Below are 20873 nucleotides of genomic sequence, written 5' to 3' on the forward strand. Positions count from 1 at the left end.
TCAGGCACTAATCAATAGACAACCACATAGTCTTCAGAAAGGATTTTGTGCTAGTTCCTAACACCCACCACGAAACCCAAAAAATGTATAAGCTACACAGACATGGATGAGCAATGATGTTTGGCAAGTAGCCAACAATTCAAGGAACATGAATCATGCCTCTTAAGGAAAATATTTTAGATATACACAAACATGGTGACCTGAAGTTGATAGGTCAAAGAATATGCATTTGTCTACTGGTTCAGTTCAGTTCAGTTCAGTCGCTCGGTCGTGTCCGACTCTCCGCGACCCCATGAATCACAGCACGCCAGGCCTCCCTGTCCATCACCAACTCCCGGAGTTCACTCAAACTCATGTCCACAGCATCGGTGATGCCATCTTTCCACCCAAGAAATACTAGTGAAGGCAAATTACCATTTCTCTATAAGAGAAAGAGTACATTTCAATACATTTATTTTGTAACCAATAAATCAATAAAATTATGTAATGAGTGTCTATACTGTATATAGTAACTTACTAGGCTCAATTTAGGATAAAGAAAAAAAAAAAAGATGTGGTTCCTACCTCAAGGAAACTACAGTATTATATTTTTAACTTGGAAGTTACCCAACTTGTCTCCTTACTTTTCTATACCTACAATTATATGGCTTCCTACATAAATGTGATTTTATTAAGTCCAGAATTCAATTAGTTTTAAGCAGGATGAAGCTCCAGAAATATAATTAAGTCACTTTTGCCAAAATGTAACTCAGTAAAAGAGAGTGGGTGGAGAAGGCAATGGCACCCCACTCCAGTACTCTTGCCTGGAAAATCCCATGGACGGTGGAGCCTGGTAGGCTGCAGTTCATGGGGTTGCCAAGAGTCAAACACAACTGAGTGACTTCACTTTCACTTTTCACTTTCATGCATTGGAGAAGGAAATGGCAACCCACTCCAGTGTTCTTGCCTGGAGAATCTCAGGGACGGTGGAGCCTGGTGGGCTGCCGTCTGTGGGGTTGCACAGAGTCAGACATGGCTGAAGTGACTTAGCAGCAGCAGCAAAAGAGAGCAGGAGATATTTCCCTTCTGAAACAAAGTAATAAACCAAATGAAATTATTAAAGAAACAAAAAATGTTACTCAATTATCAATGGTGTTTAAGAAAATAACACATATTCCTACTAACAGAACATATGATTTCTCTGTTTTACTTTCTCCTCAAGTTCTACCAAGTTTTAGAATGCTCCAAAGCTACCCTACATTTTTCTGTCTCTTATTTTTTTCAAGAATCCAGTCAAATGATGTCATGTTAGATATGCAAACCCACCTGCCAAAAAGAGAAATTCCAGGAAAAGTCTTTCAAAGGAAATGATTCATTAGGGAGTTCAAGGAGAAAACTAAATATTGAACTTTGACTAAATTATTAAGTTTCAGAGTTAGAAAATTAAGAAATTAGAGTGCCTACCACATATACAGTGTCTCTCTTGAAATAGTAATATATACCCGTAAATAGTTACATATAAATATATGTTAGTCGCTCAGTCACATGTGACTCTTTGTGACCCCATGAACTGGAGCCCACCGGGCTCCTCTGTCCATGGAATTCTCCAAGCAAGAATACTGGAGTGGATTGCCATACCTTCTCTCAGGCATCTTCCCAACCCAGGTCTCCTGCATTTCAGGCAGATTCTTTACTATCTGAGCCACCAGCCTACATGGACATGTATAGATAATTGAAATTAAATTCCTGATTCTCCAAAAAATGTAAATAAAAATTTATTAGAGCTGATCATCCTCACCTTTCTTTGTTATGTAAAGCTCAGATTTGAAATAGCCTTGAGAAAAAAACAAGTGATATTATTTTTTAGTGTTATTTAGATTTCCATACTTCTAATCTCCTTCTTTATCACAGAATTATCATTTTGAGCATTCTGTTAAGTGTCTTCTTTTCCTTCAGGAAGCAACACCAACAAACTCTTTCACTCAAAACACAGTTGTAAATCCAGCTATAATGGAGACAAGGCTCCTAAATGGTAAATACAACAGTAGGCACAAATACTAAACTCTGTTCTACAAGGGAAAAATATATGGTCACCCTCAGGCCACCATCTAGAGCTCACTGAATGCAACAGTGGATAAATAAGGCCGTCAAGTTAACAAGAGTGGCTAAGTGCTCTCTCTGCAAACTTACAATCTTCCTTGCAGCAGAAACAGATATCTGCTAAGCACTTAGGAGAAACACCTCAGAGGGAGGGAACAAAAGTTTAAAGAGGCGCATATAACAATATGGAAGCCTGGAAGGTTAAGCCATTCAGTATTGAGAAAATATCTTTATAAGCATTTTAATGGTCTCTGAGGATGTTATTGTACTGCTGCGTTTTAAAATAATTCAAGTGGATAATGAAGACCTTGAGCTTGCAAGAAAAATTTTAATTAAAGTCAGTGTGCACTGGGTACACACCCACACACTACAAAAATGAAATAAATAAATTTGGTTCCCAATTTACAGCAACAATAAAAATCTATGAGATGGCATTCTTTAAGAAGAGAGAAAAATAAGACATTACTGTACAATGAGTAGGAGTTATATGTTATTTCTGTATAACCTTCCAATACATAATGCTCATTTATAAAACAATTTTTGTTTGTTTTTGGAGTTTTAAATATAATATATGTGGGCACCCAAGCTTGCATTTGTCTAAAATGTGTGCTAACCCAGAGTATCACAGGATAAAGTATTTAACTCTTGTAGCTCACAGTTAGACTTATATCAAAATAAATCAGTGCCTCTGAGTTTTAATCTTAAGACTAGGATATAGATCTATATTTTCAAAGTAGCATCTGCAAATACCTTTTATTTCAAAAAATTAAAAAAAGCAAAATCTCTAATTCAAAAGGATTTATACACCTCAATGTTCATATCAGCACCATTTACAACAGACAAGACATGGAAACAACCCGAAAGTCCATCACAGACAACCGATTTAAGAACATGTGGTATATACAAATACACACACACAGGAATACTGCTCAGTCATAAAAAAGAATGAATCGCCACTGGCAGCAACATGGATGGACCTAAAGTATATTATACTTAGTGAACTCAGAGAAAGACAAATACTATAAGATATCACTAATATGTGAACTCTAAAAGTAGTATAAATGAGCCTACACACAAAACAGAAACAGACTTGCAGACATGGAAAACAAATTTATGGTTACCAAAGGGGAGCTAGGGCTTCCCTGGTGGCTCAGAGGTTAAAGCGTCTGCCTCCAATGCGGGAGACCCGGGTTCGATCCCTGGGTTGGGAAGATCCCCTGGAGAAGGAAACGGTAACCCACTCCAGTATTCTTGCCTGGAGAATCCCATGGACGGAGAAGCCTGGTAGGCTGCAGTCCACGGGGTCGCATAGAGTCGGACACGACTGAGAGATGGAACGGAACGGAACGGAAAGGGGAGATAACGGTAGAACAGATTAGGAGTATGGGATTAATAGATACAAACCACTGTTCACACACACTGTACATAAAATAGATAAGCAACAAGGACTTATTGTATAGCATGAGGAATTACATTCAATATCTTGTAATAACCGATAATAGAATATAATCTGAAATATACATATGTATGTAAGGGAATCACTTTTTGCTGTACATCTGAAACACAATATTGTCAATCAATTATATTTCAATAAAAAAGAAACTACTTCATTTTTATAAAACTGCAGAAATAAAGAAAAAATGGAATGCCCATTACAGTTGGGAAAAAAAAAAGCCTAATTTGGAATGACTGGGTCCAAAAATTTTAATGTGCTTATAATAGAACTTATAAATCTCTATTATAAATTTCTTCCATAAATTTGAAATGACAAATTTTTTTCAAAATCACCATACTAAAAAAGAAAAATTCCAATGTCTGGGTACCATCTCAGACCCTCAGATGAGAATCTTTGGGGGTGGAGCTTGCTTAGTGAATAACTTATCTTAAATTTCCTGAAGGTGAGTCCAAGGCACAAACAGTGTCCAGAAACCCTGAATTCAGTTGCCCTGGAGGTCCTTTTAGCTCCAAACTGCTTAACTTGGGGTCCCATCTTGCCCTACTCCCTAGAACTGGCACAAAGGGCCATAGATATTTCCTGAGCCTATCTCTATAAACTTCCAAATGTTATCCATAACATGCAGATAACCACCAAATTCCACCCTATTGTTGTCAAATAAGAAAAATGTATACTTCCATAAATTTCCAAGCACTATATACACGTTATGATACTGATTCATCTGTTGGCCATCTCCATGGATCTACGATAAGCAATGTGACACACAGGCCAAGTGGACTCAATTATACCCAGACGCTCCCCCCATGCCAAGGACCCCAATCTCACTTATAAAAATATTTACAATCCAAGGTGGAAAATATAAGTGCCATTAGAAAGGAATAGGTATGGTGCCATGGAGATTCAAGGAGAAAAAACTTCCAACCAGGACTGACCAGAGAATACATCACTGAAGCAGATATAAGATGGAAAATTGTTTTATTTATATTCGTTGGAGATCAGGTTAGAGAGACAGGCATTTTGTGATAACAGGAATGGAAATAAAAATGTAGAGATCCTCCATCCATGAAACCATTGCTTGCTTAGAAAAAATAGAGATCTGCCTGCCTACAGGAAGAGAGAGAGGGAGAGAGAAAGGGAGGAAGGGAGTGTAAGATCACATAAGCTCACACTACAAGCAATTTGTGTGTTGGAGAAGATGCTTGAGAGTCCCTTGGAAAGTAAGGAAATCAAACCAATCAATTTTAAAGGAAATCAACCCTAAATATTCATTGGAAGGACTGACGCTGAAGCTGAAGCTCCAATAGCTTGGCCATCTGATGCAAAGAGCCAACTCGCTGCAAAAGACCCTGATGTTGAGAAAGACTGAGGGCAGAAGAAGGAGGAGGCAACAGAGAATGAGATGGTTGGATGGCATCACCGACAATGGACATGAGTTTAAGCACACTTCAGGAGATAGTGAAGGACAGGGAAGCCCGGCGTGCTGAACTCCATGGGGTCACAAGGAGTCAGACATGACTTAGTGACTAAACAACAAAATAAACAAATAAAATTAGTTAGAAAATTGATGTGACAAAGGAAGCAAGCAGTTTGAAAAGGCTGAAAAGTAGGAAGGGCAGATGAGAGGAGGTCATAAAACCTAAGTTAAGAGATGTTCATTTTATTTGAAAGGCAACTAAGAATTACAAACTGTTTGTTATCAAAGGGTTAACATGATTTTACATTAATAGTAGCATTCAACAAAACAACTGTCATTATTAGACTTGACCATGAAGAAGACAGTGCAATATAGTGCAAGGGGTGAATTAATATTCAGAAAGCAAGGGGTGGGAAGATCAGTTCAGAAGCTCCCACTATAGTCCATTCAAGTATGATGTGCCTATAAACTAGGATAGACAGAGTATTAAAGGAAAGGAAGGGCTGGACATAATGATTATCACTTTGAAGAAAGCTATATCCTGGAAATTCCGGTGATGCCTTTGTTGGCTATTGCAATGGAAACAGGAAGCCTTCCAAGCCAGACAGACCTGGAAGCAAGACTAGGCTCTGCATCTGATAAACAATAAAATCTTGGGTAAGTTACTTAACCTCCACAAGCTTCTGACAGGAACAATACGTTATCTCTAATGCTGTAAGGAGAATGAGTTGTGGTATCTGCAAAATGTTTAGCATATTGGGAAGGGAATTAACAATAGGGGAAAGAGCAAATCAGTAAAAGAAACAAAAATGTGGGTTAAGATATTAAATCAGGAGGGGGAACTTATGTAAACCCGGGGCAAATTCATATCAATGTATGGCAAAACCAACCAATATAATATTGTAAAATAATTTGCCTCCAATAAAAAATAAATTAACTACAAAAAAAAACAAAAAACAATGTTAAAGAGTCAATGAACTTTTACACCAGAACTCAGCTACCTTCCTCCACGTTCAGCAGTATCTATCTGGCTGTCCCTCTCCAGATAGCGGGAGACATTCTCCAGTATCTCCCTGGCTCCAGGTACCAACTTCTTATTTTAATCACAGAGTTCAGGCAGACACATGCCAGAATACAGAAACAGCCCTGCAGAAGGTAAAATGATACCTGTAGCCCTGCTCCTGATTTCATTTGTGTTTGCGACAGAGAAAGGATCAGAATTCAAAGTATCTACTAGGGCTTTGCTGGTGGCCCAGTTGTTGAAAATCCAGGCAATGCAGGGGATACCGGTTCAATTCTTAGTCTGGGAAGATCCCACATGCCACAGATGCCATGGAGCAACTAAGCCCTTGAGCCACCACTACTGAGACCTCTCAGTAGTGCTGCAACTACCTAAGCAGACACATTCTAGAGCCTGCGCTCTGCAACAAGACCAGCCATCACGGCAGTGAGAAGCCCATGCACCGCAACTAGAGAGTAACCCCCTCTTGCCGCCACTAGATAAAGTAGGTGCTCAGCAGTGAAGACCCAACCCAGCACAGCCAAAACCAAAATAAATATATATTTTAAAAAAAAAGCATCTACTAATGGATGTCTCAAAGTAGCCATGAACATGAAGGGACTCAGGGAGGACTGTACAGACAACACAAGTGGAGGATTCTGACAAAGCTTTTAAACTAGAAAAATGAACATGCAATTCCCTCTAATTCAATTATTTTTTTGTTTAATTTGCCTCATTTGGAATGACAAGACTGAAAATTAAGATGATACACCACTGAGTGTTTAAAGTAGTCTTCAAAGGATATTTGTAAAAGGTCTGCCAAATATGGTAAAGCCATCTTTACAATGCTTATGAACTCAGAATACTAGCATACTGGTTTTACAGATGAAATGTTTTAATTTTATCTCCTCCTTGTTGCGGGGGGGGACAACAGAGAAAATAGAAGCAATGAATGCTCTTGAAGCATGTGTTATATCTGCCCATAGTTTTATTTGTTAACATATAGGTTTCTTTACTTCTCGAGTAGAAAACAACTAAAATCATAGTATTTTTAAGCTTTTCGAATCAACTATTAAAATGTCTGAATCCTATATGTAATCAGCCAAGCAATAAAATTTCAATTTTAACCCCAAGTTTACGATTTCTAATTAATGTGCTAAAATTCCCATGTGTGCATTTTATTCTCTTCCTATAATCTTTCACCTTTCCATGAGGAGGTGATGGGTTAGGATCAGCTTAGGAAAAGTGTCCCAGTTGAAAAAATGCAGTTGAGTCACCCACATTTGCTATGAATCCTTTGTCAGCCTGATGGTTTTACATAAAAGGCTTATGTGACTGCCATTTTTTAAGTAACATAAAAATCTTTATATTTGTACATCCATGTTTATAGCAGTATTATTCATAATGGCCCCAAAGTGGAAGTAATCTAGTTATCCAGAAATGGATAAACGAAATGTGATCGACACATGCAATATTATTCAGCCTTAAAAAAGAACGAAATTCTGACACATGCTACAATGTTAGATGAATACTGAGGATGGCATGATAAGTGAGATAAGCCAATCCAAACCCCCCTGCCTCATCTATACTCTATGATTCCACTTATATATGACATACCTTGAGTAGACAATTCATAGACACAGAAAGAATGGTAGTTGCCAGGGGCTATGGTGAGATAGAAACGGGGAAGAGTTATTGAATGGGTACAGAGTTTTGGTTTGGGAAGATGAAAGAAGTCTGGAGATCCTTGCTCAACAACGTGAATATACTTAATGCCACTGAACTGCACAATTATAAATGCTGAATTGCTACATTGGTGTTATGTCTATGCCACTACAATTTTCTTTTTTTAAATCTTCTAGTACTGAAACTTCTTAGAGATATTGGAGTTCTAGGAATGAATAAGGAAAAGTTTGGGCTCCAGAATAATATGTCCGATCATTTATGCTGAACCAACTTATTCCCCTGTCCACATTCATTTCCTTAATTTATGCATTCAAGAAGCACTGTTCTCACATAGACTGGAATGAAGACTACTAAAAGAAAAGGCTTTTGTTAGGAATCTACATCATTTTAAGGAATGCAGAGAAACCTAGAATAAATACAGTTCTTTCAACGACCCCCCTTCTCTTTTTACAAAAAAAAGCAAGGCTTCTTAGAACTCTGACGTGCAGTACAGATTTTCTGAACAGCATTAGCAGGGTTAGGTGACAGAGTGGTAAAGAATTTGTCCACTAATGCAGGAGACCCAGGAGATGTGGTTTGATCCCTGGGTCAGGAGGATCCCCTAGAGTAGGAAATGGCAACCTACTCCAGCAGTCTTGCCTAGAAGTTCCCTGGACAGAGGAGCCTGTGGGCCTGTTCAGTATCTCCTCCAGGATAATACTTTCTCCTCCCAGCCTCCCCTCCTTTTTACCATAGGCTACCAGGTATTTTCCTACTTCCTCTTAAGTTGGGTTAGCCTTAGTAATCACTCATGTAAAAATTAAGGTCAGAATTTCTGGTCTGGTTAATAAAAAAAAAGTTATTAGACAGAGATGGCTGGCACTCTTGAAAAAATGGACCTTCTCACAGACAAATGGATATCAGCAAGCTTCAATAGAATGAATTAAAGAATCGATTTAAGTTTAATCAGTATTCACCAAGTCCTCTACCTGTTCTAAACCTCCCTGTATTAATCAATACTCTTGTCAACAGCCTCCCTTTACTATCATTCATTTGCAACCTCATCTTTTCACAATTGTTAAAATTAGTTTTGTTGGTATTTAAGATAATTAACTGTTGTCCTTTTGATGAACTTGCCTATTTTAATAATTTTGAATTAATCAATATAGCTTATAGGCCATCTTTTAAATAAATAATGAAGATGCAATTACTGTCTCAGCCAATTCCTAAAATACCTTTATGGGGTAGCTTTATTATTTTTTTATTTTTATCTAACAACACCTAAACATTAGAGATTAAACATTATAATTTACCCAAAGTCAGACAGTTAATATATGGCAGAGCAGGGATCTGACTAATTCTAGGCTTCCTGAACATTTTATGTGTGTGTACGCTAAGTCATTTCAGTAGTGTCCAACTCTTTGACACACCATGGATTGTAGCCCACCGGACTCCTCTGTCCATGGAATTCTCCAGGCAAGAATACGGGAGTGGTTGCCATGCCCCCCTCCAGGGGATCTACCCGACCCAGGGGTCGAACCCACATCTTTTATGTCTCCTGCATTGGCAGGTGTGTTCTTTAACATTAGCCGGTCAATATTCCTCTTAAAATACAGCAAGCAGAATTGGTCAAAATTCTAAAAATACAGAAGTAGAATTCTGGAACAGAAGGAAGGTTCAAGAGGGAGGGGACATATGTTCACCTATGGCTGATTCATGCTGATACATGGCAGAGACCAACACAGCACTGTAATTATCCTCCAACTAAAAATAAATATATTTTCTTAAAAAACCGTATCTTACAAGAGCGCTCAAAAGAGGCAGACATCTCTCTGAACTGACACCCACCCAACCCTTAGTATTTCTTCTTTCTTCAAACAAGAATTAGATAATGGTCTAAACTCCCTCATTACAAAATTTTTTCTAAAGTCAAATTTATAGGCACTTAAACTTTCTCCTGTTAAATTTAATATTCTTATTTTTTTGCCCACTGTCTAAATCAAGCACGGTGTGATATTTATATCCAATCATCTAAACTTTGACCTATACCTTCCAGTTTCAGACAACTGGAAATTTAATAAATATACTTCCCGTGTTTTTACTCAAGTCCTTAATAAACTGCTAAAGAATACCCAGGCAAGGAAAACATTCTGGCTTTGGAGATGCAAGTTATAAATTCCCCTGTCCTCTTTTTTACTCACCACCCAGACCAAATTTCACTGGCTTCATGGACAGCACCACATGCCAAAACACAAGATAAACGCATCAATATGACCAGCTTTATCACGCCAGTAAAATTTTAATGGGTCCTACAGCTTCACCACTTTTAGAAAGGTGACTACAGAGGAAAACCAACTAATGGAGATAAATCAGCAGAAAGGGAAACTCTACAAACTAGAAGAGGAATATTTTTTAACTATCACATTTTTCAACGTTTATATTGGGAAAGTCTGAGAATTTTGTCGTAATGTTTGCAATGCTTATTTTCTTAATTATAAAAATATGCTTTTTGAAAAAAAATCAACATAGAAGATTATAATTTAAAAAAAGAGAGAAAAGATCCTTTCTTCAACAAATCCCACTGGTGACGTGTGTTAAGAATTTGGCATGTTTAAATGTCCATTTCCTGTCTTGAAGACTGCATTATTATAGATCTTTCAGGTGGTCAACTATTCCTTCCTAGCTTTTCAAACACACATAGAGATATATAGACAGAGATTAACATGTTTAAAGACTATACTGCTTCATTAAATTATTGGGAAATCCTTATGATTCATTCCAAAAAATCATCACTATTGATACTCTCTCTCTGTCATTCCCCATAAAACCAGACCAATACTATCCTACCAATCCCAAATTACATTCTAAACATAACAGTGGCTACTATTCACTGATGTGTAAAGTCTTCCAGGTTACAAACAAAATTTACCAGAGTAACTCTGTAAGATAAATTTCATCATCCATATTTTATAAATGAATATATTCAGTCTCAGAGGGATTAATCATTTTAGGGTTAATTATACATATTTAAGGTCACACAGCTAGCAACTGGCTGAATTGAATACTAAAATCCAAATATGATAACAAAGATGGCATCCTAATCACTGTACTCTACTTCAATCCCTCCAAGATCAATAGATCTTGCTATTTTCACACAGAATAAAAAATTACAATTCAATTTCCATTTATTTCATCAACTTGCTCATATGGAGTATTAATAAAAATATATGCTCAATACTCTAAAGTTTGCTTTTTTTCCCCAATCTGGGCACTATTTACATTTTAGGTTAGATAATTCTTTGTCTGAGCCTGTATTATAGGATGTTTAATATTCCTGGCTTCTACCTACTACATGTACCTCCCCACCCTCACCTGCAAAGTCCCAACAACTAAAAATACTTTCAGACATACTTGGCCATATGTCCCCTGGGGGGCAAAATTAGCCCCATTGATAACCAATGCAATACTCTATTTAAAACTTTGGAAACCCAGAGTAAGCAAAATAAATGACTCAAGTCCCGGTATATGTTATTCACATTTTAAAATATTTTCTTTCTCAGAGATTACCATTATAGGGTTCTACGTAAGAGCAGTGTTTTTCTGATAGCTCATACATTACACAAATCAATGTTTAACTAAATTAGATTAAAAATATTTCAGGTGCAAAAGTGGCAAAAAGAGGTTTATTACTTATCTAACTCATGAAAAAGTAATTCAGACCATCTCTAAGGTAGAGATATCCTTTTAGAACATCCAGTGTTCTAGCTACTCTCTGCCGCATTTTTTATAATTTCCCTCTAAGTTACAAGCATGCACTCATAAACTATAGAAAATAAATAATGAAGCATAACTCTATGGGGAAAATAAATTATGAAGTAGTCTACCGTTCAAGGTTAGAACACCAGTAATTAAAGTCAAAAGTAAAACCAAATGACCTGTAAAAATCGAGGCAAACATTGCCTCCCGCAAGAATATTTCACTGATGTCAAATGAAACTCCTGAAAGAGGCCCTTCCTCCCAGCTATATTTATTTAAATCTCTTCTAACAGGAACTTTGCACAGGAAAGTAAATGCTCACTTGGTCCACAAATGAGGTTCATGCCCTCTTGGATTAAGTTTATAGAGCTGTGATTTGCAGACTTTTTTTTTTTTCTCACTTCAACATACCTGATGGATGTGACACACACATCAGTAACTGTGGCTCACTACAGCATTGATTCAGGATGTGGGGAGGTCTCCCTAGAGAGAACATATCAGAATCAAGGGCAGGTTAGAGTTTGAAAAAGCCTATCATGTGACACCTTTGTGAAGACAAAGGGCCATTGTTCCTGCCATCTCAAAGAGCTCGCCTAGGATAAAAAGTCATTTCACCATTGACAGTACTATCTTATGTGGATAATATTTCCAAAGGTACCCATAATTTGATCCATCTTATCTTTAGCCAACATTTTCCAGCTACATTTTAGACTTATATAGGGGGATAGTTACAAATTTGTCAAATTTTTTTCATATTTGTATTACGTACAAGATCATGGACAAAACATATTGCCATACGAGTTCTTTTTGTAGCTTTTTTAGCTAGAAAAGTTAACTTAATTTTTTTTTTTATTTTATATTGGAATATAGTTGATTTACAAGGCTGTGTTAGTCTCAGGTTTACAGCCAAATGACTCTAGATATGGTTTTGTACCAAGGAGAACTTTAGACACTATTAAATTTGCTGTAGATTTCTATTGCATTAAAGATCTATTTTGAATAAAGAGCAAGTAGATAAATGAAACTATTTAATTCTCTAAAATCTGAACAAGTTTTATATACAGCATTTGTTTCTCCCACTTTCCACTGTCCTATGACCAACCTTGATAGTATATTAAAAAGCAGAGACGTTACTTTGCCAACAAAGGTCCGTCGAGTCAAGGCAATGGTTTTTCCCGTGGTCATGTATGGATGTGAGAGTTGGACTGTGAAGAAAGCTGATCGCCGAAGAATCGATGCTTTTGAATTGTGGTGTTGGAGAAGACTCTTGAGAGTCCCTTATACTGCAAGGAGATCCAACCAGTCCATTCTAAAGGAGATCAATCCTGGATGTTCACTGGAGGGACTGATGCTAAAGCTGAAACTGCAATACTTTGGCCACCTCATGCGACGAGTTGACTCACTGGAAAAGACTCTGATGCTGGGAAAGGTTGGGGGCGGGAGGAGAAGGGGACGACGGAGAATGAGATGGCTGGATGGCATCACCGGCTCTGTGGACATGAGTTTGAGTGAACTCCGGGAGTTGGTGATGGACAGGGAGGCCTGGCGTGCTGTAATTCCTGGGGTCGCGGAGAGTCGGACACGACTGAGCTACTGAGCTGAGCTGAGCCATGCATAAATCAACAGACGATTTCTAATACAGCAAAAATCTTGACTTTTTTTCTTGTTTTCATCTGAATCTAGCAAAAAACAGAGGGTCCAAAGTATCAAACATACAATGCAGGGACTTCCCTGGTGGCCAGTGGTTAAGACTTTGCCTTCCAATGCAGGAGATACAGGTCTGATCCATGGTTGGGGACCTAAGATCCCACATGCTTTGTAGCCAAAAAACCAAAACATAAACAGTATTGTAACAAATTTAATAAAGACTTTAAAAATGGTCCATATTAAAAAAAAAAGAAATCTTAAAAGAAAAAATGATACTATACAGATAGAGTTTTGTGTTAACTCACGTGATGGCCACCAAAGTTTTAGCTGATCAAAAATTAAATATACAGATTACTGACCAAAAAAGGCAAGGGTGGTCTTGGTATTTGTTAAGGGGTCTTCTTATTGAGAGGAGTGGTGTATAGGGTAGGTCTAAAGAATCACATGGCCTCCTCCTGCACCCATATTTTCATAGAGTTAAGGTTTAGGATTGGTGCTCAGGCAAGTATATGTTGCAAAAAAAAAAAAAAGTCCATAAATCATGTTAGTACAAAAAAGGTGACAATCACACTCTGCTTTGCTCCAGTTAGACCACAGCTAATGGTAAAGTATCTGCCCGCAATGCAGGAGATCCAGGTTTGAGCCCTGGGTGTGGAAGATCCCCTGGAGAAGGAAATGGCTACCCATTCCAGTATTCTTGCCTGGAGGATTCTATGGACAGAGGAGCCTGGCAGGCTATAGTCCATGGGGTTGCAAAGAGTAGGACACAAGTGAATGACTAACACTTTCACAACCCCCAAACTACCGTGTCAGGTTCTGGACTTCTACAAAGGAGAGGAAAACAGAGAGGGAAGGAGAGGGGAAATGGTATAAAAGGGAACTTAGTTCCCCTTCAGGGTAGTGACTAAGCAAAAACATAATGAGGATCATTTGTTAGGGATTCCATAAATTTGGCTCTACCGTCAACGTCCCTCCAAACTTGTAACAGCAGGAATGCTTTTTAAGAAAAGGAACACATACATAAACAAAAGAATTCCTCCAAAAATCCACTATGATATATAAGGACAAGTTTAAAAGAATACTGAAAGTGATGAAGATTTTATCAGGTAGAAACTGCCACCAAATGGGCAAAGAATAGAAATCACACTGCAAAATACAACATTGCAAAGCAATTATCCTCCAATCAAAAAAAAAAAAAAAGATAAATCACATTGTCACTATAGAAACCTGACCTAGAGTGTATAGTCTTATTTATATATGTGTAATTATATACATTGCATTATATATAAATATATACTTATATATATGTTAGATAATTAAATTATATATATTAATTATATATGCATATGTGCTAAGTTGCTTCAGCCGTGTCTGATTCTTTGAGACCCTATGGATTGTAATCTGCCAGGCTCCACTATCCATGGGATTCTCCAGGCAAGATACAGGAGTGAGTGGCCATTCTCTTCTCCAGGTGATCTTCCCAACCCAGGGATCAAACCTGCAACTACTGTGGCTCCTACATTGCCAGCAGATTCTTTACCACTGAACCACTGGCAAAGCCCATAATTTTATATATATATATATATATAAATTATATATGATACATATTTTACATAGAGAGAAACCATTTATAGATTTATATATACTATATATAAGTCACTGCGGACAGTGACAGTAGCCATGAAATTTAAAGACACTTAGTCTTTAGAAGGAAACCTATGATAAACCCAGACAGTGTGTTAAAAAGCAAAGGCATCACTTTGCCAGCAAAGGCCCATATAGTCAAATATATGGTTTTTCCAGAAGTTATCTACGGATGTGAAAGTTGGACCACAAAGAAGAATTGATGATTTTGAATTGTGGTGCTGAAGAGGCTCTTGACAGTCCCTTGGACAGCAAGGAGATCAAATCAGTCAATCCTAAAGGAAATAAACCCTGAATATTCATTGGAGGACTGATGTTGAAGCTGAAACTCCAATACTTTGGCTACCTGATGCAAAGAGCCGACTCAATGGAAAAGACCCTGATGCTGGGAAAGATTGAGGCAAACGGAGAAGGGGGTGGCAGAGGATGAGATGGTTAGACAGCATCACTAACTCAATGGACATGAATTTGACAAACTCCATGGGGTAGTGGAGGACATATTAGACTGCTGTGCTCCAGTCCATGGGGTCGCAAAGAGTCAGGCATGACTTAACAACTGAACAACAAAGTATTATATATATATAAAGACAAACCATTATAAGCACCTAGAATAACCCAAGAAAAACGTCAAAGTGAAACTCAACCAGATAATTTTACAAGATTAACTGCTCTAGACCATCTAGACTGTCTCAATTGATAAAATAATATTTAATTAGTTATATGATCCAGCATTCACTTGTTTTGAGGATAAGAATCTTGTAGTATTAAAATTTGATAGAGATTATGACACACTATGACAGCAGAGATTCTCAGAGGGTTACTCTGAAACTTCAGTCTGTACTGACTTTAGTCAGTCTCTTTCCTTGGTAAGATCAGTACCAAGAGTACAAAGTTGTCTGCCCTATGAGACTGAAGACCCCATTTACAGTCTAATTGGAAATAGGGTGACAGCCTTGTGCTGATTAAAATGACTAAGGTTACAACCTCTCTGTGTTTGCAGTTGTAGCCCAGACACAAGAGGCTTCTGTTTCTAAGAAGCACGTACATACTGAGCAAATCTGATACGAACATTTTTGCGAATGAATGAAACCAGGAGTCTTCAAGCATACAAAACCACATGAAGATGCGAAATTAACACACATAACTGTGTCCAAACCATAGCCACACTTCATCATCCCTTCCTCACTCAGAACCTAAAACAAACAAAAACTGCTCTTTTGATGTTTTTGTCTCAAAGAACCAAGGGATTAATCTCCAAACTACACAAACATTTCCTGCAGCTCAATATCAAAAAACAAATAAATAAACAAACAATCATAAAGTGGGCAGAATATCTAAATAGACATTTCTTCAGAGAAGACATACAGATGGCCAAAAAACACAAAAAAAAGATGCTCAGCATCACTGATTATTAGAGAAATGCAAATCAAAACTATAATGAGGTGTCACCTCATACCAGTCACAATGGCCAACATCAAAAAGCCTACAAATAAATGCTGAGGGTTGTATGGAGAAAAGGGAACCCTCTTATACTGTTGGTGAGAATGTAAACTAGCACAGTCACTACAGAGAACAGTACGGATGTTCCTTAAAAAACTTAAAAACAGCTAACATGTGATCCCATTTCTGGGCATATATCCCAAGAAAACCATAATCTGAAAGAATACCTGCACCCCAATGTTTATTGCAGCACTGTTTACAATAGTCAAGACCTGGATGCAATCCAAACGTCTAAACGCCCATCGACAGAATGAATAAGGAAGTTGTGGAACACATATACGATGGAATACTTTTCAGCCATTGAAAAAAAAGAAATAAGCCATTTGCAGAAATATCAATTGACCTAGAGATTATCATCCTAAGTAAGGCAAAGATAAATATCATATAATATCATTTATATGTGGAATATAATTTTTAAATGATACAAATGAACTTATTTACAAAACAGAAATCGACTCACAGATCTCAAAATCAAACTTATGGTTACCAAAGCGGCAATGTGGGGGGAAGTGATAAATTAGGAGACTAGGATTGATATACACTCAATACTACATATACAATAAAAATCTAATAAGGACCTACTGTATAACACAGGGAACACCACTCAGTAATCTGTAATAACTTATATGAGAAAAGAAATTGAAAAAGAATAGATATATATATATGTATATATATGTATGTATAACTGATTCAGTTTTGCTATACATCTGAGACAAAGACAACATTATAAATCAACAATACTCCAATAAAAATTAAAAAAAGAACAGCAGCACAATCTTTCCAGTTTCTCAGATTAAGAGCATTAAAGACTCTTCATGCCTACTGTTCACACCTGCCACCACCAGTCACTGTCTAATCCTGCCAATTACCACTCTTCATTTTCTCTTCAACCACCTTTCCTTTCTACCACCACTGTCCTAAGAAATTTTCCAAAAATAAAAGTTAAAATATATAAATATATAAGTAAATAAATAATAAAAAACAATGTCAGTAACCATGACTTTTACAACAGCCTCTTAAATATCTCCTGTGTCCAATTTGCACCCATTTGATCCACCTGAAGCTCCAATACTTTGGCCACCTGGTGCAAAGAATTGACCCATTAGAAAAGACCCTGATGCTGGGAAAGATTGAAGACAAAAGGTGAAGGGGACGACAGAGGATGAGACGGTTGGATGGCATCACCAACTCGATGGACATGAGTTTGAGTAAACTGCGGGAGTTGATGATGGACAGGGAAGCCTGGCATACTGCAGTCCACGGGGCTGCAAAGAGTCTGACATGACTGAGGAACCGATCGTTTTTAAAATTATGTTTAATCTGTTCACATTCAGTTCAGTTCAGTCACTCAGTTGTGTCCGACTCTTTGCGACCCCATGAATCACAGCACGCCAGGCCTCCCTATCCATCACCAACTCTCGGAGTTCACTCAAACTCATGTCCATCGAGTCGGTGATGCCATCCAGCCATCTCATTCTCTGTCGTCCCCTTCTCCTCCCACCCCCAACCTTTCCCAGCATCAGACTCTTTTCCAGTGAGTCAACTCGTCGCATGAGGTGGCCAAAGTATTGCAGTTTCAGTTTAGCATCAGTCCTTCCAATGAACACCCAGGATTGATCTCCTTTAGAATGGACTGGTTGGATCTCCTGGCAGTCCAAGGGACTCTCAAGAGTCTTCTCCAGCACCACAGTTCAAAAGCATCAATTCTTCGGCGATCAGCTTTCTTCACAGTCCAACTCTCACATCCATACATGACCACGTGGAAAACCATAGCCTTGACTAGACGGACCTTTATTGTCAAAGTAATGTCTCTGCTTTTTAATATGCTGTTCACATTAGTCTCCAGCTAAAACCCTTTCAGTAACTTTCACTGCAGACAAAATAATGTTCATCTTTCCCAGCCTAATTCTGAAGACATTCATTTTTCCTTCCCCATCCCCAACCGTTATCTGTCTTGTCTCTTAAAAAATCCCACCATTCTCACCTCGCCTCCCCACACAAAGGCTGGGCTATCTGTTCTACATGTTGTTTCCAGAACATAACATTGTTCCACACCTGGCATTCAGCTCTGAAACAAGCTTTATCCTATTCCTCCCTCCTTCTCTCTGGACATCACACCTACAGGAGAAAAATAGCAAAACATTCTTTTAAAGATGCATTCTTACTTTCTTCTTATTTAGATATATTTCATATTGTACCAAACACCATTAGAGTAAGCTTCCTATTAACATAAACATGTGAAAAAAAGGTTAAACGTAAATCAAAAGGAGAAGTCAGAAAGGAAAGGAAGATAGAATATTACCAGAAATCCATGTGAAGAGGGTGATGGCATTTGAGCAATAAATTTAGCTATGACCTTTCTGGAGGGCAAAGTTCCCAGGACTTTCTGTATTTTAAAGCTTCTATCACTTGCCGCTGGAACTATTTGTTAATGTAGTATCTTTATCATAAGCTCAGGGAGGGGATGCAAGAGTAGTTCATTGTGAACCCTTCCCCAACCCCCACTCCCCCCCTACCCCGTCAGTTTGTTAAGGCATTCTTCAAACATTCTAGGATAAAAAGCACGAACAGGATAAGTTTTCCAAGGGGAATTCTCATAAACCAGAGATCTGCAGTCCCAGTCTAGGGAATAATCATGCTAAAGGTGACTTTCCCAGTAGGAACAAGCATTCACCGGTAACTACTGGCTCTCTGCTCTTCCTTACAGCTAAATTCCCCAGTGTAAATTAACCACCTGACATTCACATTGATGAGTTACAGTTTTATTATTAGTGTGTCTCGGCAATGGATAACCTCGGGTTCTATGGAAAAAATGCATCTCTGACCTGCAAGGCTGAGATATGGACTCCAGCCAAACACAAACACTCTTCCACACTCCCACCCGCCTCTACCCTGCCAGAGTCCACCAACCCACAGACACTCAGCAGAGAAATGCCTACCCGTCTCTGTCACCTTAGCTCAACCATCTCAAACAGAAGCAGTTAGGGCTAATCTGCTAATTCTTCTTTAACAAAACAAAAAAAGAAGGTGTAATGCATGAGTAAAGGTTATTTTGTTCTGTTCAACTAATTCTATCATATTTATCTCTGGTTCCCTGATTCTGTCACATTTATTTCTGGAAACATTTTTTGGAGGTGGTCAAGTGACACTACAGTCTATTTTTTAGGTCGTTACAGAAACTAGTTTGCTATTCTCCAAATTATTTTCACAGAAATGTATAGTTCTTCAAATGAGAAAACAATAATCCTAGAAGTAGAAGTAATTTGTGAAATATTACACACTGCTTTTTTTTCCTATTCATTTATTTAAACAAGCAAAAGCAAATGGAAATACATAAAATTCCTGAGCCTTAGATAGGAAATGCAAAGACTAATCAACAAATCCTGACAAGCAAGACTGGTATTAATCAACATTATAAACAGAGTAACTCAGATGCAGAAAAAGCAAAATACAGAAACAACCTGTTATATGTCTGCATATGAGTTATGGATAAAATTTTAAACTACTCTAAAATTAAAGTGCTTATATTTTATTTATGGGCTATGCATAAACTATTACAAAAATCATACTATGTATTAATAAGTGATTTGGTAAACTGAAATCTTTCAAGTTGAAAAAAAAATTTTATGTTTGTTACTTTAAAAAACAATGATTATAAAGTTGTTTTTTTATTTGTTGGTCTAATAATCAGCAAGGTAGGCCCAATACTCTCCTTTTATATGTTTTATAAAGAATTTTTCCTCCTTATAGTACCCAACTCATTTTTGTGTTGATCGCAACATATCACGTTCATTAGTTTTGTTGCCACCTTTAAAAGGAAAATAGGTCCCAAATACGTTGTAAAAATTGAAGCATGTTCCAGTACATGTGTATGTATTTCAGCACACCTATATGTATATTTTTTCAAAAAACCATACTATCAAGTTACAAAAATTGTGTGTATGCCAATCTATAATTTCAGGGACGCATAATGCATGATAAAATACCAGTTGAAGCTCCAATATTATAAGAAGCTGATGCCTTTCCAGCCACTTGGGTGAAGAACTGGGAATGCAAGAGGATTTTACTTCTGAACATGTTTTGCCCAGTACTGGAGACCACATTACCATTCATAAAAGCACCTGGAGTTCCTATTTCCATGACTGCAAGTCCACGGACCAGTACTGGGTAAGTGACCCTCGAAGCACTCTGTGAACATATTTAGGGAAAAAGGTCAAATGACTTTGTTTCTTTATATAAAGTTTTGTTTTTCTGACTAATAAGTACCCAGGGTTAAAAACTGAGACAATATTGAAGAGAAAAATATACCAAAATCATACACGATGCCTTCATCCAAATAAGAACAAACATTTCAACCACTTTCTTTTCAGCTATACATTGGATAGTTAGAGTTGATAGCATGCTGCATCTTTCATTTTATTTCCTGATTTCCCTCTGCATTCATCAGAATATTTTCCAATGTGATGAAAAGCTCTTCACTTCACAGGCTTGAAATTTCCTTATCTTTTGTGTCTTCCAAGCAGTATGTAAATTATTTCATAGCCAGATACTAACCATAGTATAAGGTTAGCAAACTCTGAGAAGTTACAAGGCAATCAAGCTATCGTAATTTAAATATTTATACAGCACCTATCACTGAAGTGCTCTGTAGGTTGACAAATGGTCTGAGTTAATATGAAAACAAAAGAGAAGTATTTCCTCTATAGGTAGGT

General features: G+C 37.5%; 1 protein-coding gene across 5 annotated transcripts in view; it reads right to left on the bottom strand.

Annotated features, from left to right (window-relative positions):
* The window catches only part of PDE3A (phosphodiesterase 3A), a 376433-nt gene that overhangs the window by 337064 nt on the left and 18496 nt on the right, over positions 1-20873 (bottom strand). Inside the window, exon 1 of one of the 5 annotated variants that reach the window (XM_088837290.1) lies at positions 11782-14211. The exons of the other annotated variants lie outside the window; for them this stretch is intronic. The gene's annotated coding sequence lies outside the window, so the exon portion shown is untranslated. Of the gene's footprint in view, positions 1-11781; positions 14212-20873 lie in introns of those variants that run through there. 5 annotated transcript variants of the gene reach the window in all.

The sequence above is a fragment of the Moschus berezovskii genome, chromosome 6, assembly GCF_049115385.1.
Source record: "Moschus berezovskii isolate FMDL1 chromosome 6, NW_MosBer_1.0, whole genome shotgun sequence".
In the NCBI taxonomy this organism is placed as follows: Eukaryota; Metazoa; Chordata; class Mammalia; order Artiodactyla; family Moschidae; genus Moschus; species Moschus berezovskii.